At 44.9% G+C, this 25,232-nt stretch overlaps 1 non-coding gene across 1 annotated transcript; it reads left to right on the top strand.

Moving 5' to 3' along the window:
* The first annotated feature begins 23,424 nt into the window (after positions 1 to 23,424).
* Positions 23,425 to 23,496, top strand: TRNAE-UUC (transfer RNA glutamic acid (anticodon UUC)). The gene has a single exon. It is a non-coding gene; the product is annotated as a tRNA-Glu (tRNA).
* Positions 23,497 to 25,232: the final 1,736 nt, after the last annotated feature.

A 25,232-nucleotide genomic window follows, 5' to 3' on the forward strand; every position in this document is an offset into this window, starting at 1 on the left:
AATCTCTCTGAGGATCTGAAAAAAAAAGAATTGTTGCTCTAAATAAAGATGGCCTAGGCCAGTGATGGTGAACCTTGTCATTCCAGATGTTTTGGAACTACATTTCCCATGATGCTCAATTACAACGCAGAGTGCATGAGCATCATGGGAAATGTAGATCCAAAACATCTGGGGTGCCAAGGTTCACCATCACTGGCCTAGGCTATAGGAAGATTGCCAAGACCCTGAAACTGAGCTGCAGCACGGCGTCCAAGACCATATAGAGGTTTACCAGGACAGGTTCCACGCAGAACAGGCCTTGCCATGGTGGACCAAAGAAGCTGAGTGCACATGCTCAGCGTCATATCCAGAGGTTGTCTTTGGGAAATAGACGTATGAGTGCTGCCAGCATTGCTGCAGAGGTTGAAGAGGTGGCGTGTGTGGCGGCAACCAGGTGAGGAGTACAAAGACAAGTGTGTCTTGCCTACAGTCAAGCATGGTGGTGGGAGTGTCATGGTCTGGGGCTGGAATAGGTGCTGCCAGCACTGGAGAACTACAGTTCATTGAGGGAACCATTAATGCCAACATGTACTGTGACATACTGAAGCAGAGCATGATCCCCTCCCTTCAGAGACTGGGCCGCAGGGCAGTATTCCAACAACCCCAAACACACCTCCAAGATGACCACTGCCTTGCTAAAGAAGCTGAGGGTAAAGGTGATGGACTGGCCAAGCATGTCTCCAGACCTAAGCCCTATTGAGTATCTGTGGGGTATCCTCAAACGGAAGGTGGAGGAGCGCAAGGTCTCTAACATCCACCAGCTCTGTGATGTCATCATGGAGGAGTGGAAGAGGACTCCAGTGACAGCCTGTGAAGCTCTGGTGAACTCCATGCCCAAGAGGGTTAAGGCAGTGCTGGAAAATAATGGTGGCCACACAAAATATTGACACTTTGGACATTTTTCACTTAGGGGGTGTACTCACTTTTGTTGCCAGTGGTTTAGACATTAATGGCTGTGTGTTGAATTATTTGGAGGGGACAGTAAATTTACACTGTTATACAAGCTGTACACTCACTTCTTTACATTGTAGCAAAGTGTCATTTCTTCAGTGTTGTCACATGAAAAGATAGAATAAAACATTTAGAAAAATGTGAGGGGTGTACTGTTTTATGAGATACTGTATATATAATTAATTTTTATAAATGACTTTATTGTATTTCTATTTTTTTAAATATATTTTTTTTTTAAATTGATATTTTATTACATTTATAGTTTTTTTTTTAATTTATACCATCCTTCCCTGTCTGGGTGGGTTCAGTCCAGTTGTCCTTTAATATCATCAATGACATCACTGCCAGCAACGCCATTCATTTGGCATCATCCTGGTGCCTCCATGGCAGCGTACATGTGATAGTAAACTGCCATGGATAGGCACCAGAAAAATAAAATTATGGTGAGTCTGATACAACTTTCTGTTTAATTGCCCAAAATTGAGCAACTTCCTCTAGAGATAATGAACCGATTAAAAGTGTATCGAATGCCAACCGTGGTAGTTAGAGTAGTGAAAAAGATGCAAAAAGTATGAAGAAAGATGCCCATTGTCACCGAGATTCTTTCTAAGCTTCGGGCTCTTATAATTAAAGCCCCACTCCAGGCACGAAAAAAAAAAAAACATCCTGGTAGCGGGGCCCACTGCATTGCAAAGGTTCAACACTCATTAAAGCGGTGTGATGCATTGGTTTTCTAGTTTAGACTTTCTTTCATTAATTTGCACCTGGTGATCCAGCCAGTAAGTCTGTTGTTTTTCAACAGAAAAAGCTGTCCGGCAGATGTAGCAGGGTGTTGAGACAAACCATTTACCACTGACTTACGATGGTCAGCTTTTATTTATTTATGTAAAACCTTTATCCCAAAAGGAACAAAAGTGTTTGCTGTAACTGCAGCGTGAGCTGGAGTTTGGCTTCAATTTGTTAGTGAAACTAAATCTGCCAGTACATCTAACACAGCTCAATACTTTCTTGAAGCACTTTTGGCACCAATTACAGCCTCAAGTCTTTTTGAGTATGATGCTACAAGCTTGGCACACCTATTTTTGGGCAGTTTCTCTCATTCTTCTTTGTAGGACCTCCCAAGCTCCATCAGGTTGGATGGGGAGGGTCGGTGCACAGCCATTTTCAGATCTCTACAGAGATGTTCAATCGAGTTCAAGTCTGGGCTCTGGCTGGGCCACTCAAGGACATACGCAGAGTTGGCCCATAGCCACTCCTTTGTTATCTTGGCTGTGTGCTTAGAGTGGTTGTCCTGTTGGAAAATGAACCTTCATCCCAGTCTGCCATTCAGGCCAAAGAGTTCAATCTTTGTTTCATCGGACCAGAGAATTTTGTGTATCGTGGTCTGAGAGTCCTTCAGGTGCCTTTTGGCAAACTCCAGACGGGCTGTCTGGCCACTCTACCATACAGGCCTGATTGGTGGAGTGCTGCAGATATGGTTGTTCTTCTGGAAGGTTCTCCTCTCTCCACAGAGAAATGCTGGAGCTCTGTCAGAGTGATCACAGATATCTTGGTCACCTCCCTGACTAAGGCCCTTCTCCCCCGATCGTTCAGCTTAGCCGGGCGGCCCGCTCTAGGAAGAGTCCTGTCGGTTCTAAACTTCTTCCATTTCCAGATGATGGAGGCCACTGTGCTCATTGGGACCTTCAATGCTGCAGAAATTTTTCTGTACCCTTCCCCAGATCTGGGCTTCCATACAATCCTGTCTCGGAGGTCTACAGACAATTCCTTGGACTTCATGGCTTGGTTGGTGCTCTGACATGCACTAACTGTGGGACCTCATATAGACGGGTGTGTGCCTTTCCAACTCATGCCCAATCAACTGAATTTACCACAGGTGGACTCCACTCAAGTTGTAGAAACATCTCAGGGATGATCAGTAGAAACAGGCTATACCTAAGCTCAATTTTGAATGTCATGGCAAAGGCTGTGAATACTTATGTACATGGGATTTTTTTTAGTTTTTATTATTAATACATTTGCAAATATTTCAAACAAACTTCTTTCACGTTGTCATTATGGGGTAAAATTGTATGGAAAATAAAGGATTTAATGCATTTTGTGGAAAAAGTGAAGCGCTGTGAATACTTTCCGGATGCACTGTAAGCTGTAATACTTACCTTACCCCCAGCTCTGTCAGGCTCCCGCCATCTGTATGACAGGTCGCCCCCCCAAGTCTTTTGTTTATGGTGCTCTGGATGGCGGTCGCAGCCCAACGTAACCAAGTAGAATGCAGGACCATCACCTCTGCATTGTACAGAAGGTCATCCAAGGCCTGCCAACAACTCGGAGCATGAGAGAGAAGTGGGGAGTGCCGCAGCAAGGAATAGGATTAGTTATTCTTCTTCCCTTGAGATGGTGGTGGTGGAGGTCTTGCCGTCTGGCTGATGTAATAACTGGACCTTGCATAGGTGAGCCCATTCTTCACTGGACCCCCTTTTCAAGCAGATGTAATGCCTAATCAAATGAAACTTAGTTTGTCAAACCACTCTGTATCATTCACAATTGCCATTTTTACATTAAATATTGTTTTCAACCATTCCCAAAACCGCAGTCCTGCTGCGCTCCTGCAACTACTTCTGGACTACATTATTATTATTCATGATTTATATAGTGCCAACAGTTTACGCAGCGCTTTACAATGTAGAGGGGGGACAGCACTACATGGACTCCAGTGACGGCTGCATGGCATTTCTCAGGCCGGGTTTCCTGATGGTGAGAACGGTGGACCGTGCCTGTGCCGTTTGTGTTGAAACAACCACTTGTAGTCTCCATCAGAAGCCCAGCAAGCACAACTAGGAGGAGGCAGGGACGGAGTGTTGTCACCCTATGACAGGAAGTGCCTGGAGAAGGCCGGATCAAAAGCTGCAGATGTAAAAACATTAAAAAGATATAAAAACAATCGGGGCTGGAGCCCCGAGTGGGTCCCCAAAAAGCCCCGGGTCTCGAGCATTCACAAATCTATTATTAGCCTCGAATGGGGATCGATCTGACTCGGAGCGCGGCCGAGTGACATAGCAGGTCCTGCCTTCTGGAGCCTGCAAGCACCTATGATGGACGTCCCACTGGTCCAATGCTGGGACCGCGGGACGTGTGATGTCCATCATAGGCGCTGCAGGCTCCAGAAAGTGGGAATTACAATGCGGCTGCGTCACTATGAGATCCCCGCTCGGCTCTCCTCTCCTGTCCTGTCTCTGGCTGCCTGCTGTCTACTGGGAGGGGCACAACGGCGCTGCGCACTACGGCTGAGCTGCAGAAGGAGCCAGAGGTCACGGTCACCTGAAGTCTGACATCACATGTAATGGTCAGGTAGGTCAGTGCATGTCAGTGTAATGGTCAGTGTATGTCAGTATAATGGTCAGGTAGGTCAGTGTGAGTCAGGTAGGTCAGTGTAATGGTCAGGTAGGTCAGTGTAATGGTCAGGTAGGTCAGTGTAATGGTCAGGTAGGTCAGTTTTTTAGCGGTCAGCATTGATGGGCACTGGTAAGCCAGGCAGCAACCAGCAGGTGAGCCTCATGCACTGGCGCTAAACATTCGGTGTGCAGGGGGCCTTAAAAATGAACTTTACGTCTTTTATTTAAACTGTGATCATGTGCAACAGTCATCTGTCCCATTCATACAATCACTTGCTGCAAATTAGCATGTCCGCCTTGCAGCACTGGGGTTACTGGTTCAACTTCCAGTCAGGACACTATCTGCTCTGAGTTTGCTGTTTTTCCCCTTTACGTGTATGGATTTCCTCCGGGTACTCTGGTTTCCTCCCAAGCTCCAAACATGCTGGTAGGTTAATCGGCCCCTGTCTAAGTCAGCTCTAGTAGGCGTATGTATACATGCAGGGACTTTAGATTGTAAGCTCCTTAAAGCGAAGCTCCACCCAAAAGCGGAAGCTCCGCTTGTTTGCTCCCCCCCCTCCTCCACTGCCACATTTTCCACCTTTCGGGGGGAAGGGGGGCGACATCATGGGATCCCTGAGACAGATAATTGTCCTTTTATTAAAAGTCAGCAGCTACAGTATTTATTCCCATTTCCAAGGACATGGATGAGCGAGTTTGGGGTGGAGGAACTTGAATGGCCTGCACAGAGTCCTGACTTCAACCCCATAGAACACCTTTGGGATGAATTAGAGTGGAGACTGCGAGCCAGACCTTCTTGTCCAACATCAGTGCCTGACCTCACAAATGCACTTCTGGAAGAATGGTCAAACATTCCCATAGACACACTTCTAATCCTTGTGGACAACCTTCCCAGAAGAGTTTAAGCTGTAATAGCTGCAAAGGGTGGGCCAACTCAATATTGAACCCTACAGACTAAGACTTTGGAGGCCATTAAAGTGCATGTGCGTGTAAAGGCAGGTGTCCCAATACTTTTGACAATATAGTGTATTCATGCATGGCTGGTGTAATAACAATAAGCGCGACTCATATTGTGTCATAAAAGACGTTTATCTCCATAACATACAACCAGTCTATATACAGAGTCACAGCCAGTGTAAATGAACAATTTATTTATATCTCAGATAATCGTTTCCCATTCCCAAGTCTCGAGTGTAAAGGGTCACCATACAATCAATTTAAAGTCATTCTAAATGTTATTTATTTTTTATTTTTAAATAACAAACATGTCATCCTTACCTGCTCTGTGTAATGGTTTTGCACAGAGCAACCCCGTTCCTCCTCTTCTGGGCCCCCCCCCCCGACCGCAAGTGCTATGGGCTCCCCCCCGCCAATACCCCCATAACAAGCCACGTGCTCAATCCCAAGCTGGCTGTGTGTGTCCATTGACCCACAGAGCGTGGCTCGACCCCACCCCCCCTGCTCTCTCTCTTCACTGGCTGTGATTCACAGCAGGAGGAGCCAATGGCTCCCGCTGCTGCCCCTCTGTCCAATGAGGAAAGAGAGCCAAGAGCTGCTGCTCTCCTGCACATCATTGGATTGAGATCAGGTAAGTATAAAGGTGGGGGGGGAAGCTGCATTTAATGCATAAAATGCATTATGGTAAAAGAAAACCTCGTACCTTCAGAACTAGAGATGCACCGAAATTTTGTACGCCGAAAATAAGGTTTTCAGCGTCGTACTGAAAGAAAACAAAGGTGAAGATATTGGCTTTAGAAAACGGCCCAGATTCTGCACAGGAATTTTGAATTCGGCGCCCCACTATTCAGAACCACTTTAAGATTTACTAAAACTATGTAATATGAGGACTGTCCAATCAGGCAGGCCCTTGTACTACATATCTCTTGGCATATCCAATGGAGATTGTATAGATTGCAATGTGTATGATGAGCTTAGTCTATGTTCTCAGTCATGGCAGGCTTAGGTAAAGTGCAAGGTGCCATAATCTGCCCTAGCAGCCAATCAAAAGTGATTTTTTATTATGAACTGCTGAATAAAAATCTGATTGGCTACTATGAGTTGCCGCGTGTTTAAAATGAAAGCATATCTCGATGGAGTTTACTAGTCCTAAAATGTAGCGGCTGCATTGTTTTTCAGGCTGTAATTCTTTTCATTTCCTACGCCGGTGTCTTGCCGAGAAAGTTCCCCCCGGCGGATAAGGACCCCCCACCTAAAGCGCAGCACGAACGACTACGGAGCCACCGAAAGTCTCCGAAGTTGAACAGCAGATCGTCAGCTCTACACAGCGCCTGCGCGCTACATTCTGCCCTGAGTCCAGGTTCAAGCCCCACCAGCCAAGTGGACATAGAGTTAGAATAAAAATATGCCGAGCGAAGCGAGGCCGTGCCCGAAGCGTGGCGAGCGAAGCGAGCCCACGGGGGGCCCTGTTACAGGCGCCATGTACAGCTGACTCACAGGTGTTCAGCTTTGGCTATTTTCGCCGGCTCGTACTGCGCAATCGCTGAGCCAGCAATACAGGGGAGTCCTTATCAGCCCGGGGGGGGGGGGGGGGGGGGGGGGGATTTTTTCGGCAGAACACCAGTATCACATTTCCAGTTCTAGGGTGAAAACATTGTATATATGGGAGGAGCAGGGTTGTCACCAGGGCTGGGACAGGGGTATCATGTGACATGAGGGGGGGGGGGCCGATACAAGGAGATTGGGGTCGGGGGGGGCGACACAAGGAGATTGGGGTCGGGGGGGGCGACACAAGGAGATTGGGGTTGGTGGGGGGCGACACAAGGAGACTGGGGTCGGGGGGGGGCGACAGAAGGAGACTGGGGTCAGGGGGGGGGCGACACAAGGAGATTGGGGTGGGGTGGGGGGTACAAATTGTTCTAGGAGGGGAAATTTAGAGGGGGGTGCTAGATTTGGGGGGCTTTATGTTAGGAGGGGGATAGGATTTGTGCTAGAAGAGGCAATATGGTAGAGGGAAAGGAGGATTTGTGCTAGGAGGGAATTTTTTTTTTGGGTGGGGGGTTGTGCTAGTAGGCATGATTGGAGGGTATTAGTGCTAGAAGGAGAAATTTGAGAGGGGGTTTTTGCTGGGAGGAGTGATTTTTTGTTTGGGGGGGAGGGGTGTGCTGGGGGGGATTTGGGGAAAGGGGATTTGAGTTGGGGGGGGCAAAGATTTGCGCTGAGGGGGGGTTTTAGCAGGGGGCAGATATGACCTGGCTGGAGGGGGAATTTATGCTTAGCATGCAGACTGGTGCTCCTTTTTTTTTGAGGCGGGGGGGGGGGGGGGGTTCTAACACATAATACTCATACATTATTGGGGGGGGGGGCATAGTTTGGCATGTTCCCCCTGGGCTCTAGATGACCTTGTCCCGGCACTGGTTGTCACGCTGCTTGCTTCTGATTTGGACCTTCCTCCCTGTCTCATCATCTGCATTACTAAGGAGACAACCAACGCCACAGAAAATAGCTAGGAACTGAATAACATTACTTGAGATATCATTTCAGTGCAGATGAAGTTACAAGGACACTGGATTTCTATCAGGATCAACGGGCATTTTTTTGTACTTGCAGAAAATATTCCTAAATCTGAAGAAAACAAATGCAGCCACCACATCGAAGGATTGCACTGGATCACTGCAGTGTCATTGCTGACCTCCTTCTAGAAATAACAGTGGCCTGGTGATATCGGCATTGCCAAACCTGGAACAAAGCATGCAGCCAGTGAAGGTAGAAATCCTGATTCTGCACATTTACTGCAGGTCAGTGACTCACAATGCACTGAAGCCAATGGATTGCCAAAGTGGCAAGAGGACGAGCAGAGGGAGAGCTCAGCATTCCTGGAAAAAAAAAAAAAAATCACATTCATTCCCGCTGAGTGGTTGTCTAGCAAAATAAAACAGCCCTTCCATAGGAGTGAATGCAATGGTCTCTGGACATGCAAAGAACCCAAAGACCAGCCAATACAGTAGAGGCTCCATGTGGTTCCACATACGCCGCATAGCGTGCAACTACTAGCAGCGTAGACAGGCGAGCGTAAAACTGGGGCGTGACCGATGCAATAACTATATGAAAGCCGTGTATATTACATTCTATATACAAGACATGTATACAAATGATGCATTTTGCAGTAAAGTGCATGCAGATTGCAGCATCTGTCTGGCTAAAAGCTGGCGGGAGATTTCTATGTATTACAGTCCAGCCCACATCTCTCTACTCAGCGGAGCTCAACACAGGCTACCTACTGAGTGATTATTAGAGGGAAGAGACCAGAACTTTATCTCAGAAATGTTCAGTGTCGACAATATCCTAAAACATTTACACGTGTATCTATAAAAATACCCCCCCCTGTATATAAAGCTATTTGTAATGTACATTATATAATCAAACCCTCCGAACTGTCACCAATAACAGAGCCTTAAGGGCTTGTTCACACTAGCAATTGAGAGTCGGTAAAACCCCCACGGTTGAGCCGTGTTTTTACAGCCAACCGCTCCCCACTTAGCTGCAGAGGCAGTGGGCACATGGTGTAGCCGCGGCAGGAATTATACCCCCCTGAAACTTTCGGCAGGCACAGCAGCAGCCGAGCGTGACCCATTAAAGTGAAATAGGCTGCTCTGCAAACACATGGGAACTGCGTGCAATGCATGCGGTTGTGGTGCGCTACCGCGGTGTTCAAGGGGGTTTAAAGCAGTCGGCGGGGAGGCCGTCTCACCACCTGTCAAATGCTCTTTAAAAAGCAATCCGAACGCAGATCGCTCTTCAGTGAAGTGTGAACGTGCCCCTAAGACGTGCCACAGTTTAAAGCTAAATTCCAGGCATGCAGCTAAATAAACAGTTTATATAATATATATATATATATATATATATATATATATATATATAAAAGCTGTATTACCTGCCAAAGAGTTTGTAACTCTCTCCAGCCAGCTCTGAGATTTAAACAGTGACGTTAACCCCTTTTTACGAGTTCATTACATGGGCTTCCTGACCATGTGATCTCTGTGATTGGCTGTCACAGCAATCACATGATCAGGAGTCTGTCCCACAGGCTCCCAATCGTACACAGTGACCCGGGAGCTATTGGCGACAGCGCAGTCATAATGCTGGGGGCACTAATTAAGCGCACTCCCAGCAAAGCCAGTTACACACACACACTCTATAATATATCTATCTATCTATCTATCTATCTATATAGGTCACTGCCATTGCTAGTATAAAAAAATATTAAAAATGCTATAAATCTTTCCCATAGTTTGTAGAAGTTATAACTTTTGCGCAAACCAATCAATATACGCTTATTTGGATTTTTTTTACCAAAAATATGTAGAAGAATACATATTGGCCTAAACTGAAAATGTGTTTTTTAAAAACATTTTTTGGGGATATTTATTATAGCAAAAAAAAAAAAAAATTATATATATATATATACCCCGGAGTGTTGCCATGGATTGCTAAATTCATATTATGCCTGTTACAGAGTCAGCAATTTCAATAAAATGCCTTCTGGCAGGAATTTAGAAAGTAAAAGCAATATCTGCATTGTTTCATTCTGCCCCACAACACTGTGATCTTGCTTCACTTGCTCCAGACTTTTCAACAGATTTACCAAACTGGAATCAGTGCAAGTATTAGTGTCAGTGCTGAAAACTCTCAGTGGTAGCTTCAAAGCATGGCTGCTCATCTCACATATACTCTCGTATAAATTCTCTTCGGGGTGCACGGGTGGGTTCGCCGGCAGTGGGGAGCTTTCGAAAACTGCGTTTAGAGAGCCCTGGGCGGTTTCATTTACCGCGGCCATCTTCATTGGCGGAAGCTGTTGAAAAGCCGGGTTTGGAGAGACTCGGGGGTCATCTCTAATTGTCTTCTTCTTGTTCACTTTGGAGTACATCGCTTCAATCTGCAGGACGAAGAAAATTAGTTTAATCACCGTGTACCAAACTAGGGGGGATAAACCGACATAATCATGTACCAGGCCAGGTCTAGTTGTACTAAACTCCAGAAAAAGGTAGAATACTGGTATAAGGCTGGAACTACTAAATCGACTTAATCGATTAGAATCAATTATGAAAATAGTTGTCAACTATTTTTGTAATCGATTAGTTGGTCAGCCGATTAGCTGGCCTGCATAAAGAATGCATTATTTGTTTACATATTAGAAAATACAGCTCAGCACACCGTCCATACACCGTGCCTGAGAACTTGTGAATGTGTGAGGAGCAATGCTCATGGGACATGTAGTCCTGGGCAGGAGAAGAAAATTATTTAAATAGGGTTCTAAAAAGGCAGAAGGTTTTTTTTACCTTAAAAGAGAAGTATGTTTTGTTTTTTTTTGCCCATTCATACTTACCTAGGTGGATGTTGCATCTGTCCCCCGGCGCCTCTGCACTGAGAACCGAGCGACTTAAAAGGTTAAAATGTGTGTGTGTTTCCATAGCAACAGCAGTGTCAGAGGAAGTTGTCGCCCCTAAGCTATGGAAAGCTCTCCTCCCCCTCCAGGAACCAGGAAGATTATAAATCTAGAAATACAAAAAGCAAAAGGTAATTACTTTTTAAAAGATGCTAATTGTAAATGATAGCCCTTGTTTCTGTGTATATTTATGTATATTTATTTATATATATATATATATATAACATCTGCAGAGAGGGATATGATTTACAATTAGCGCCGTTTAAAAAGTAATTAACTTTGCAGAAGCTGCCCCATCAAATTGCTCCACCAAAACTGCCCCATCATACTGCCACCATCAAAACTGCCCCATCAAAACTGCCCCCCCAAAACTGCCACAATCAAAATTGCCCCATCCTATTGCCCCCATAAAAATTGTCCCATTACACTGCCACAATCAAAATTGCCCCATCAAAACATCTCCATCATATTGCCCCATCACAATTGCCCCATTATACTGCCACCATCAAAATTGCCCCATCAAAACTACCTCATACTACTGCCCTATCAAATTGCTCCGATCAATATTGCCCCATCACATTGCCCCCATTAAATTGCTCCATCAAACCTGCCCCATTATACTGCCACCATCAAAATTTGCTCAATCAAAACTGCCCCATCATATTGCCACCATCAAAATTGCTGCATCAAAACTGCCCCATCAAAACTGCCCCATCAAAACTGCACCATCCTATTCCTCTATTATAAATGATTAGTAATGGTGTGTCCCCTCCCCCCTGTATGTAATCAGAGCCTAGATGCTCCAGCCCCCTCCCCCACTGCCAATCACTGTGTATAAGAAGCTTTGGTAACTATGACAACAAAAGCCTGGTTGCAACCGCCTTGCATCGGTTTGCAAATAACGCGATGCTACAGCCCAGCAATGCCTATTGTCTCCTGGGATTGATGACACACATCTCCCAGGAGGCATTGCAAACCGGAAATGACGAGCGCGGGGCCGCGGCCAGGGAAGAGAAAGGGAAAAATGAATATTATATACAGAAGGTGCTGAGAAAAAATATAAATAAATATCCGATTCGTTTACAGAGCACAGATTAGTGAGGGGTGAAAATGTGGGTGGAGCTCCTCTTTAAAGGGTTGAAATAAATGAACAATATAGTTTAGTAGTGAAAGGGTTAAAAACTGAAAGATAAAAAAAAAAAAGATTTGGCAGAATAAATCTTCATAGAGCAGACAGCAATAAACACCTGACTGGGGTTCTAATCCTTCCCCACTCCATCCAAAACTAACAATAAACAGGTTTTACGTTAACATATGGGCAAGAAATGGGGGAAAAAAAAATATATATTGGTTTGGCAGTGAAAGCGTTAAAAAGGGGAAAACTGGTTTTGGCGGTGAAAGGGTTAAAAATAAAAAGAATTTAGTTTGGCATTGAAAGGGTTAACAAAAAAACCCGTAAAAATAAATCTTTTATTTGCAAAGAAAGGGTTCACAGAAAGGGTTAAAAATGAAAAAAAAAATGTGGTTTGGCAGTGAAAGGGTTAAAAACAAAAGTTTGGGGGGTGGGGTTGGTTTGGCAAAGAAAGGGTTCATAAATGAAAGGAAAAACATTTGACTTGGCAGTTAAAGGGTTAAAAATGGAAAAACCTGGGATTTGGTGAAAGTGAAAGATAATTGGTGTGTAATAATGATAAAATGATCAAATAAAAGAAATGAAAAGATTTGATCGGCAGCGAGGATTTATAAGGCTCCATTCACAGTCTTATAGGAATACACATCTTTGTTTTCAGCCATGGGACTGTAAGGGTTAAATCTCATTTACAATAACCATCACTTCAAGAAAAACATGTTCTTCCAGGAGCCGGGTCCCTATTAGGTCTGTATACAGAGCCTACAGGCTGAATTCATAAAGCTCACAAATAAGGACGTGGCCCCTTTAAGAAAAATCGTCAGTTATTTTTTTCAAAGGTCACATGACCCTGCTCTGTGATGTCATAGTCTCAGCCAATATAAAGAGTTGCAAGGGAGGCTGGCAGCAGAAACAGAGTGTTTGCTGACCAGTGAGGACCTGTTTTTTTATCTCTCTGGAGATTTTCTTGCGATTTGATTCGATTTGATTTTCATTCGATTCAATTTCTTTGCGATTTCTATTCTTGTACATTTAAAGCGTGGTTCTTTATTCTTAATAATGAGACGATTTAAATGTAAACAGTTTGTTTCTCTGAAAAACACCAAAGAGAAACCCACCAAGGGAAGCCCAGCTATGGAAGGAGGTACCAGTGACCAGCCTGCAGGTACCAATAGGAGGGCTCGGGCTTTTGTGCGCGGCTGCTTCAGAGCCGTTGTTGGATGTTTTGGTTCCGGCTGTAAAGCCAATAATCACCGAGAGACAGACATCGATATTGGTAAGTACTATGGATAGTGATAGATACAAAAAGTACTCTGGATAGGTCACCTACACTCATGGATTAAAGGCACCTTCATCCCAAAATTATTCCTTTTCAAAGAATTTTAGAAGAGAAGGGGATTTTAATGGTTCCCAAACACACAAAAAAATATTTTAATATAAAAACATCTTTATTGGAGTCCAAAGTTTTAAAAGAAACAGGGGGGGGGGGAGCAATGAATGTCCACATTTCATAAAAACACATCAGTGCACATGTACAATATACACATAAAGTAGCTCCTGTAACCAGCGTGATGCTTGTTGCTCGACATGTTTTACTTTTCAGCTCCTTTAAGAACTTATAAAGCAATATGTAGCTACAAAAAGTCATTATTAGTAAGTATTAGTAGGTATGCATGACTGTAAATAAATATTTCTGTTATCAAAGTAAATGTGTATCAAAAACATATAACAACATAAGTAATATGTTCAATGAATATCCATGAGGGTCTGAGCACTATACAGAGGGGCACACAACATGAACATAAAACTCACCATGTCTATAGAATGTAATCAAGCTAATGCACACTACTAAAGGGTCCAAAACTGATGTAAGAAGAGGTGCCAACACCAGCGGTGGCAACTGATGGCAGGAGGAGCACAATGGGGCCGGTGGAAATTAGATATACAAGTTAGGTTTACCTTCAATGTCATTCAAATGCTCCTTCCACAGAATGTAGAGGGGAGCAACACACCAATCCGGAACGATTTCTTCCAGTGATGAAGGAACAATGTCATGAAGCAATGATGAATGCGGACACATTAAATCAATAGCGTCCTCCAGGCCACCCACAGTGTCCCATCTGATAACAAATAGAGATCATGCACCCATCAGAAAGACCAACATACACATGTGAAGGGCCTGAAGATCAAACCTACCAAGTGTATCCTCAAAACTCACCGCCTCTGTCAGAACAAGACCAATGGCTGGCTCTGTGGCCTGGCGCCATCAGTCCCGTCTGGCCTGGTGGCCGCTATGTCTTTGTTCTGACAGATGCGGTGAGTTTTGAGGATACACTATGTGTATATTGTACATGTGCACTGAATTGTTTTTATGAAATGTGGACATTCATTGTCCCCCATTTCTTTTAAAACTTTAGACTCAAATAAAGAGGTTTTTATAACAAAATATTTTTTGGGTGTTTTGTCACCATTAAAATCCCCCTCGGTTCTAAAATTCTTTGTACACATGTATGGGGATCGCCATGGACATTGATGAAAGGTTACCCCCCATATGTACACATGTATAGGGATTACCATGGACATTGATGAGGAGTCACCCCCCCATTTGTATACATGTATAGGAATTGCCATGGACATTGATAAGGGGGTCCCCCCCATATGCACACCTGTATACGGATGGCCATGGACATTGATGAGGGGTCGCCCACCCCCATATGTACACATGTATAAAGATTGCCATGCACATTGATGAAAGGTTACCCCCCCCCATATGTACACATGTATAGAAATTGCCATGCACATTGATGAGGGGTCACCCCCTCCCCCATATGTGCACATGTATAGGGATTGCCATGGACATTGATGAGGGGTCCCCCCCATATGTACACATGAATATGGATTGCCATGGACATTGATGAGGGATCCCCCCATACGTACACATGTATAGGGATGGCCATGGACAATGATGTGTACAAATGGGGGGGGGGGGGTGACGTCTCATCATTGCCCATGGCCATCCCTATACATGTGTACATATGGGGTGACCCCCCCAATGTCCATGGCCATCCCTATACATGTGTACATATGGGGGTAACCTTTCGTCAATGTCCATGGCAATCCCTATACATGTGTACATATGGGGGATGGGGTGATTCCTCATCAATGTCCATGGCCATCCCTATACATGTGTACATATGGGGGTAACCTTTCATCAATGTCCATGGCAATCCCTATACATGTGTACATATGGGGGGTAACCTTTCGTCAATGTCCATGGCAATTCCTATAGATGTGTACAAATGGGGGGGGGGGGGGTGACGTCTCATCTATAGGAATTGCCATAAACATTGATGAGGGGTCGCCCCCCATATGTACACATGTAAAGGGATTGCCATGGACATTGATGAGGGGTCCCCCCGTATGTACACGTGTATAGGGATGGCCATGGACATTGATGAGGAATCATCCCATCCCCCATATGTACACATGTATAGGGATTGCCATGGACATTGATGAGGGGTCACCCCCCATATGTACACATGTATAGGGATGGCCATGAACATTGATGAGGGGTCATCCCCCATATGTACACATGTATAGGGATTGCCATGGACATTGATGAGGGGTCATCCCCCATATGTACACATGTATAGGGATGGCCATGGACATTGATGAGGGGTCACCCCCATATGTACACATGTATAGGGATTGCCATGGACATTGATGAGGGGTCATCCCCCATATGTACACATGTATAGGGATGGCCATGGACATTGATGAGGGGTCACCCCCCATATGTACACATGTATAGGGATTGCCATGGACATTGATGAGGGGTCATCCCCCATATGTACACATGTATAGGGATTGCCATGGACATTGATGAGGGGTCCCCCCCATATGTACACATGTATAGGGATTGTCATGGACACTGATGATAGATAGTCGCAAACATTAAAAAAAAAAACATTTAAAGCTTTATATTGTTGTGCATCCAGCAAGCAATATAACGCTTCATCACCGCCTGTCAAACACCCTCTGAAAAGGAATCACAGATTGCTCTTCAGAGGGCAAAACAAGTAACAAAAAAAACAAAATAAACTTCCTCTGGCCCCATTTCTTCAGCAGGGGGCAGGCAGAGGCAAATTGAATACCTTTAGGGTGCAGGTGGTGTAATCGGCAGTGCTGCATTCCCCAACAACTACAGTCCTGGCCTGTCCCTGATTGGTTGATATAGAAGAGGCCAGAACTTAAATTTAATTATTGGGAACTGCAGTGCAGAAGATCACTCCGTCTGCACCCCAAAGGCATTAAAGAGTATAAAAGGTAAAAATATTTTTTATTTTATTACATTTAGATTTTTGTTAAAAAAGATTATATATATAATTGAGGATTATCAGACATACAATTTACATATAGAAAAGAATCATACATAGATAAATCCTATCCTGCATGCTAATTGAACCCAATCATTTAATGTATATGTCCCAACATTCAAGAGTAGAAGAGAAACCAACTTCCCAAATGTGAATTGTTGTGAATTTAGGACCCAATATGGGTTAAATTGCAGGTCAGGTAGGTGTTCTCTTTAATTGCCCGACATATTTCGCGTTATATAACGCTTCTTCGGGAGCTGGAGGTAGTTCTGTTGAGTACATATAAAAGATCACTATAAATTATATATATATATACACACACACACACACACACACACATATACATACATCAAACAGTAAAATATATAACTCAGAAATAAAGTTCGTACAAACTGAGGTACATTCCAACTGATTATAGTGATCCTAAAGGGCAGACCCCAATAAGGAGAATGGTCATACTGGGGTCTATAGAAAAACCCGGCAGCTGGGGAGGCCATTAAAAAGAGCACACGTTATAAGTGTGTACACAGATATGTATATAGAGTAAAAATATATCGCTACAAAATGTGTGCTGTGCAATGTGGGATATACTCACAATGCCTAACGGTATTAAAGATAGTATGGCACAGACAACATTGTAAAGAGGGGCATGATAGGTCCGCCACTCAACGTTGGTAATAAAAAAGCACAGTGATGATAATCAAATTGCTACATATTCACTATTTCATCCTTGTTTTTTAGCCATTTGCCTGGAATTCTGACTTAGACCGCACTCACACTTGGCAATTTGGAACGGCCGGCAGAAGTGCTATGATTCTGCTGTGATTCAAAATCATGGGAAAATGTGCAACCAGCATTTGGATAACATTTTTCCTAATGGCACCCCAACCATGGCAAGATCTTGTCACGATTGTCACATGACAGAATCGCATGAAAATCAATCCAAACCGTGCAGGGGACTATTTCTTTACTTTCGGGTACGGTGGAATAATCTGCAATGCAGCGGTTCCTGGTCCCGGGCCTCTTCTATATGAAGCCACCGCAACAATTCTAAAGATTACAATAAAAAAGGCCGGATGTTTAGTTTAATACTAAGAAACAGAAGCACTGCAGATTACTCCCCCGCACCCGAAAGTGAAGAATCAGTCCCCTTCTGACTCAATTCATTTTAATGGGTCAGCATAACGGCCAGGCAACCAGAATTTTTATATGAACGCCACCATTAGTCATCCCTGTGTCCCTGTTATGTCAGGGTTTATTTATTGTCCCTGGCACTGGAATGTTAAACTTTTCTCTCTATAAATTTGATGTTGTATAAAAAATATATATAATGTAGGTAAAGGTGCTAAATCTGATTCTTCTTTTTTATTGCAGATGTACGCGGTATTTACTGCAAACACAGTTCACAAGGCAGGTCTGCCCCAGTGAGCAAGACAGAATGTGAAAGCTACATTAAAACTCCACCAGCAAGTGACGCTCACATGGAGACTCCACCAGCAAGTGACGCACACATGGAGACTCCACCAGCAAGTGACGCACACATGGAGACTCCACCAGCATGTGACGCACACATGGAGACTCCACCAGCATGTGACGCACACATGGAGACTCCACCAGCATGTGACGCACACATGGAGACTCCACCAGCATGTGACGCACACATGGAGACTCCACCAGCATGTGACGCACACATGGAGACTCCACCAGCATGTGACGCACACATGGAGACTCCACCAGCATGTGACGCACACATGGAGACTCCACCAGCATGTGACGCACACATGGAGACTCCACCAGCATGTGACGCACACATGGAGACTCCACCAGCATGTGACGCACACATGGAGACTCCACCAGCATGTGACGCACACATGGAGACTCCACCAGCATGTGACGCACACATGGAGACTCCACCAGCATGTGACGCACACATGGAGACTCCACCAGCATGTGACGCACACATGGAGACTCCACCAGCATGTGACGCACACATGGAGACTCCACCAGCATGTGACGCACACATGGAGACTCCACCAGCATGTGACGCACACATGGAGACTCCACCAGCATGTGACGCACACATGGAGACTCCACCAGCATGTGACGCACACATGGAGACACCACCAGCATGTGACGCACACATGGAGACTCCACCAGCATGTGACGCACACATGGAGACTCCACCAGCATGTGACGCACACATGGAGACTCCACCAGCATGTGACGCACACATGGAGACTCCACCAGCATGTGACGCTCACATGGAGACTCCACCAGCATGTGACGCTCACATGGAGACTCCACCAAAATGCCAGAAGAACGTCTCCAGTGAAGATGGGGGCAAGGATACAAGAAAGGATAGGCGGATACTAGTAATAGGGGATTCAATTATTGGAAGGATACAGAGGGCAATCTGTCAGAGAGACCGTTATCGCCTAACAGTATGTTCTTTACCAGGCGCTCGGGTTCAGAACATTACAGATTGCATGGACACATTGTTGGATGGGGTTGGAGATGACCCAGCTGTCATGGTATATATCGGAACCAATGACAACGTTCGAGAAAGATGGAGCGCCCTACAAAATGATTTCAGGGACTTAGGGGCTATATTGAAGAAAAGGTCCCCCAAGGCAATATTTTCTGAAATACTGCCTGTACCTCAATCCACACCAGAGAGGCAGCAGGAGCTTATGGTGCTTAACAAATGGCTGAGGAACTGGTGCAGGGAGGAGCAGTTTGGGTTCATGGAGAACTGGGCTGACTTTTCAGTCAACTACTCGCTCTATAGCAGGAATGGACTGCACTTAAATGGGCACGGTGCCGCTCTGTTGGCAGAGAAGATGACCAAAAAGCTGGAAGAAATTCAGATTGACGCTCCACCAGAATCTAAAGTTCACATTGAGAACCCAGCAGAATGTGACATTCATATGGAGACTCCACACGCATGTGACATTCACATGGAGACTTCACCAGCATGTGACGTTCACATGGAGACTTCACCAGCATGTGACGTTCACATGGAGACTTCACCAGCATGTGACGTTCACATGGAGACTTCACCAGCATGTGACGTTCACATGGAGACTTCACCAGCATGTGACGTTCACATGGAGACTTCACCAGCATGTGACGTTCACATGGAGACTTCACCAGCATGTGACGTTCACATGGAAACGCCACCAGCATGTGGCATTTATACGGAGACTCCACCAGCATGTGATGTTCAGGTTGATACGCCACCAAAATGCCAGAAGAACATCTCCAGTGAAGATGGGGGCAAGGATACAAGAAAGGATAGGCGGATACTAGTAATAGGGGATTCAATTATTGGAAGGATACAGAGGGCAATCTGTCAGAGAGACCGTTATCGCCTAACAGTATGTTCTTTACCGGGCGCTCGGGTTCAGAACATTACAGATTGCATGGACACATTGTTGGATGGGGTTGGAGATGACCCAGCTGTCATGGTATATATCGGAACCAATGACAACGTTCGAGAAAGATGGAGCGCCCTACAAAATGATTTCAGGGACTTAGGGGCTATATTGAAGAAAAGGTCCCCCAAGGCAATATTTTCTGAAATACTGCCTGTACCTCGATCCACACCAGAGAGGCAGCAGGAGCTTATGGTGCTTAACAAATGGCTGAGGAACTGGTGCAGGGAGGAGCAGTTTGGGTTCATGGAGAACTGGGCTGACTTTTCAGTCAACTACTCGCTCTATAGCAGGAATGGACTGCACTTAAATGAGCACGGTGCCGCTCTGTTGGCAGAGAAGATGACCAGAAAGCTGGAAGAAATTCAGATTGACGCTCCACCAAAATCTAAAGTTCACATTGAGAACCCACCAGAATGTGACATTCATATGGAGACTCCACCAGCATGTGACATTCACATGGAGACTCAACCAGCATGTGACATTCACATGGAGACTTCACCAGCATGTGACGTTCACATGGAGACTTCACCAGCATGTGACATTCACATGGAAACTCCACCAGCATGTGGCATTTATACGGAGACTCCACCAGCATGTGATGTTCAGGTTGATACGCCACCAAAATGCCAGAAGAACGTCTCCAGTGAAGATGGGGGCAAGGATACAAGAAAGGATAGGCGGATACTAGTAATAGGGGATTCAATTATTGGAAGGATACAGAGGGCAATCTGTCAGAGAGACCGTTATCGCCTAACAGTATGTTCTTTACCGGGCGCTCGGGTTCAGAACATTACAGATTGCATGGACACATTGTTGGATGGGGTTGGAGATGACCCAGCTGTCATGGTATATATCGGAACCAATGACAACGTTCGAGAAAGATGGAGCGCCCTACAAAATGATTTCAGGGACTTAGGGGCTATATTGAAGAAAAGGTCCCCCAAGGCAATATTTTCTGAAATACTGCCTGTACCTCGATCCACACCAGAGAGGCAGCAGGAGCTTATGGTGCTTAACAAATGGCTGAGGAACTGGTGCAGGGAGGAGGGGTTTGGGTTCATGGAGAACTGGGCAGACTTTTCAGTCAACTACTCGCTCTATAGCAGGAATGGACTGCACTTAAATGGGCACGGTGCTGCTCTGTTGGCAGAGAAGATGACCAGAAAGCTGGAAGAAATTCAGATGGACGCTCCACCAGAATGTGAAGTTCACATTGGGAACCCACCAGAATGTGATTCTCACACTAAGACTCGCCCAGAATGTGGCGTTCACGTTGAGACTACATCAGGAAGCAATGTTCACACTGTGACATCACCAGAATGCGAAATTCACATTGTGACTCCGCCAGAATGTGATGTTCAAGATGAGACAAAATTCCAGAGGAACCTTGAGAACATCGCCTCCAGTGAAGATGGGGGCAAGGTTACAGGAAAGAACAGGAAGACACTGATGGTAGGGGACTCAATCAATAGGAAAGAGAGGGCAATCTGCCACAAAGACTGTTATTACCGAACAGAATGTTCTTTACCGGGTGCTCGTGTTCGGGACGTTGAGGATCAGATGGACAGATTGTTGGATGGTGCTGGGAAGAACCCAGCTGTCATGATACATACTACTAACGACAAAGTTATAGGAAGATGGGGCACCCTAAAAAATGACTTCAGGGACTTAGGGGCTATACTGAAGAAAAGGACCTCCAAAGCAGTATTTTTAGAAATACTGCCTGAACCTCAAGCCACACCAGAGAGGCAGCAGGAGTTTAGGGAGCTTAACAAGTGGCTGAAAAACTGGTGCAGAGAGGAGGGGTATGGCTTCATGGCGAACTGGGCTGACTTTTCAGGCGGTTACAATCTTTATAGCAGTGACGGATTGTGCTTAAATGAGAAGGGTGCAGCTTTATTGGGAGAGAAGATGGCCAAAATGTCAGAAGAAATTTTCAACTAGGCGATGAAGAGGAGGGATCAGAGGATGATTTGTTAGTAAACATGCGGGAGAGGATCTTCAAGTCAAGCCATCATCACCAAAGTCTACTACATCATCACTCTCTTGAAAAATTCTCATCAACACCTGTCTTCAAGAGCAATACCACTAGCTTTCTTCACCAACAACAGTGCCACTGTACCTTTTCTGCATAGTCAAAGTTTTGTGTGTGGAGACAGAATGTTAGAAGACTCAGTGGAAAGCCTGGGGAAGCCTCCCAAGGACCAGTTATGGCTGTAGCAACAAAGGTCTCTATACTGGTGGCGGCTGCCACTCCAGTAACTGAAGGGTCTTCCCATCAGCCCTCCATTTTCATTTTTGGAACTTCGGAATCACCAACTATCAATGCAGTAGGACAAACAAGACAATTGGCTGTTCCTAGAAGACAACAAAAAGTCTAAGGAACCCTCCTAGGGACCAGGTACGGCTGTACCAACACAGGTCCTTACACTGGTGGCGGCTGCCACTCCAGTAATCGGAGGGTCCTCCCATCAGGCCTCCATTTTTGCTTTTGTGGCTTCTGAATCACCATCAATGTAGCTGGACAAACCAAATAATTGGTTGTTCCTAGAAGAAGACTTAACAAAAAGTCTGAGGAACCCTCCCAGGGACCAGAAGAAGCTTTAAGGTTCGATAATACATCGCCCAAACATAATGACCAGTAAAAAAAGTACATAAGATGGTGGTAAACAGCCTGCTAGGCACAAGGGAGAACCGAACCAAGTCCTCCAAAATCTGCCAAGAGCGTAAATGTAGACCTTAAGCTTTAAGGTTAATCAAAAATATCACATTCTAAAAGGGAAAGGTAGAACAAGGGGGAGTATGGAAGAGGGAGAGAGGGAGGAAAAGGGGGGGGGGGAGGTTGGAGGAAGAAGGGGGTGAGGGTTTGGGGGAACCCCCACACCCCTTCCTTACCCCCAACCTCCCCTCCACCCCTCCTTTCCGCCCTCTCTCCCTCTTCCATACTCCCCCTTGTTACACCTTTCCTTTTTGAATGTGATATTTTTGATTAACCTTAAAGCTTAAGGTCTACATTTACACACTTGGCAACTTTTGGATATGAGGCAGCTTTGGGAAGACTTGGTTGGTTGGAACTCTTTTTGTCTTTAGAGTTGGGAGAAGTCTTTCCAGCTTTCTTTAGGCTTTCTCTGGAGAAATGAGAACTCTTCCCGCCAGTGAGGTCCTTTATGGAGAAGTCCAAGGCCTCACTCACACGGGGTGTATGAATCTGTACTCTGTGTGGGGGCTGTGTTTACCCCAAAAAGGACATCCATGCGAGTGCAGTTGCATGGACGCACCCTGGGTGCGTTCGGGGCCGTACACCGGCACTCACACAGATGTCACATTGGGTATAGCCACTGCACCTCAGTTGACAGCAATGGGACTGCCTACACGGGATGCTATTATTTGGGTGTGTTTTGAAGTGTTATATATATATTATATATAGATTGTAGTTTAGGTTAAGTTTGGATTTCTTCTGGAGGCGCTTTGAGCGGACATAACTGATGTACTCCGCTCAGCGGGGGCGGGCCTTAGAGAACAGAGGCCGCATACGGGCAGCACAGAGGCTTAGGGGTTAGCCTTGCAGCACTAGGGTCCATGGTTCAAATCCTGACCAGGAAACTATCTGCATGGAGTTTGCATGTTTTCCCTGTGCTTGCGTGGGTTTCCTCCGGGTACTCCGGTTTCCTCCCACACTACAAAGACATGCTACCTTGCGTTGGTGGTGCAGTGGTGAGCATAGCTGCCTTTCAAGCAGCTGACCCGGGTTCGATTCCCGGCCAACGCCATCTCCAATACTTGGAGTCCTCAGAGAGAAAAGCACTATACAAGATCAACAGGGAGTATATATTAGCGGTGGAATAAAGAATGAAGCGAATGTGTGGAATGTTTGAGGAAGAAAATGTTCCCCCAGAATATGAACTCAGCAACTGATAGAAGACGCTTAGGCTGCGATCACACCTAGGCGTTCGATCGCGGGTGGAATTACTTCGATTCCCGATTGTGATCTTTTCAATGGCACCCCAACATGGGACAATATTGTCACCTGACAAATCACACAAACAAAATCGCGGGACGCCTGTTTCCCAAAAGCAGTCCTGTGATTTATCAGGTGACAATCGCGGAAAAGATCACGCCTCAGTTGGGGCGATATTTAAAGTAAAAGGATCGCAAGAGTGTGCCGCGATTTGGGAATCCAGAACTCCTAGGTGTGAACAGATCCTCGCCGTGTCCATCATACAACAAGAACTTCCTGCACAGACGTCCCCTTCAACATGAATATTACACCCATACTCCCCCCAGCAGGAATATTACACCCATACTCCCCCCAGCAGGAACATTACACCCATACCCCCCCAACATGAACATTACACCCATACCCCCCCAACATGAACATTACACCCATACCCCCCCAACATGAACATTACACCCATACCCCCCAACATGAACATTACATCCATACACCCCCCCCCCCCCCCCCCGCAGGAATATTACACCCATACTCCCCCCAGCAGGAATATTACAACCATAACCCCCCCAGCAGGAATATTACACCCATACTCCCCCCAGCTAAAATAATGAAGGAGTGGCTTCACAACAACTCCGTGACTGTTCTTGAATGGCCCAGCCAGAGCCCTGACTTAAACCCAATTGAGCATCTCTGGAGAGACCTAAAAATGGCTGTCCACCAAGGTTTACCATCCAACCTGACAGAACTGGAGGGGATCTGCAAGGAGGAATGGCAGAGAATACCCAAATCCAGGTGTGAAAAACTTGTTGCATCTTTCCCAAAAAGACTCATGGCTGTTTTAGATCAAAAGGGGCTTCTACTAAATACTGAGCAAAGGGTCTGAATACTTAGGACCATGTGATATTTCAGTTTTTCTTTTTTAATTAATCTGCAAAAGTGTCAACAATTCTGTGTTTTTCTGTCAATATGGGGTGCTGTGTGTACATTAATGAGGAAAAAATGAACTTAAATGATTTTAGCAAATGGCTGCAATATAACAAAGAGTGAAAAATTTAAGGGGGTCTGAATACTTTCTGTCCCCACTGTGTGTGTATATTATATATACCTCTCTCTCTATAGAGAGGTATATATATATATATATATATATATATATATATATATATATATATATATATATATATATATATATATATATATATATATATATATATATAGAGGTATATATATATATATATATATATATATATAGAGGTATATATATATATATATATATATATATACACCTCTATATATATATATATATATATATACACCTATATATATATATATATATATATATATATATATATATATATATATATATATATATATATATAAAAATCTACCTAACTTTTATAGGAAGCAGCTGTCCTTTTTACCACTTTCAAGTTCAAATGACGACGACCACCCCAGGGAGAAAATAAGCAGCTGGCTTAATGTTGTGTACACACAGGCGGACTTTTCAACCGAACTGGTCCGACGGGACGAATCCGTCGGACAATCCGACCGTGTGT

This window comes from Aquarana catesbeiana, linkage group LG12 (assembly GCF_042186555.1).
Source record: "Aquarana catesbeiana isolate 2022-GZ linkage group LG12, ASM4218655v1, whole genome shotgun sequence".
Lineage (NCBI taxonomy): Eukaryota > Metazoa > Chordata > Amphibia > Anura > Ranidae > Aquarana > Aquarana catesbeiana.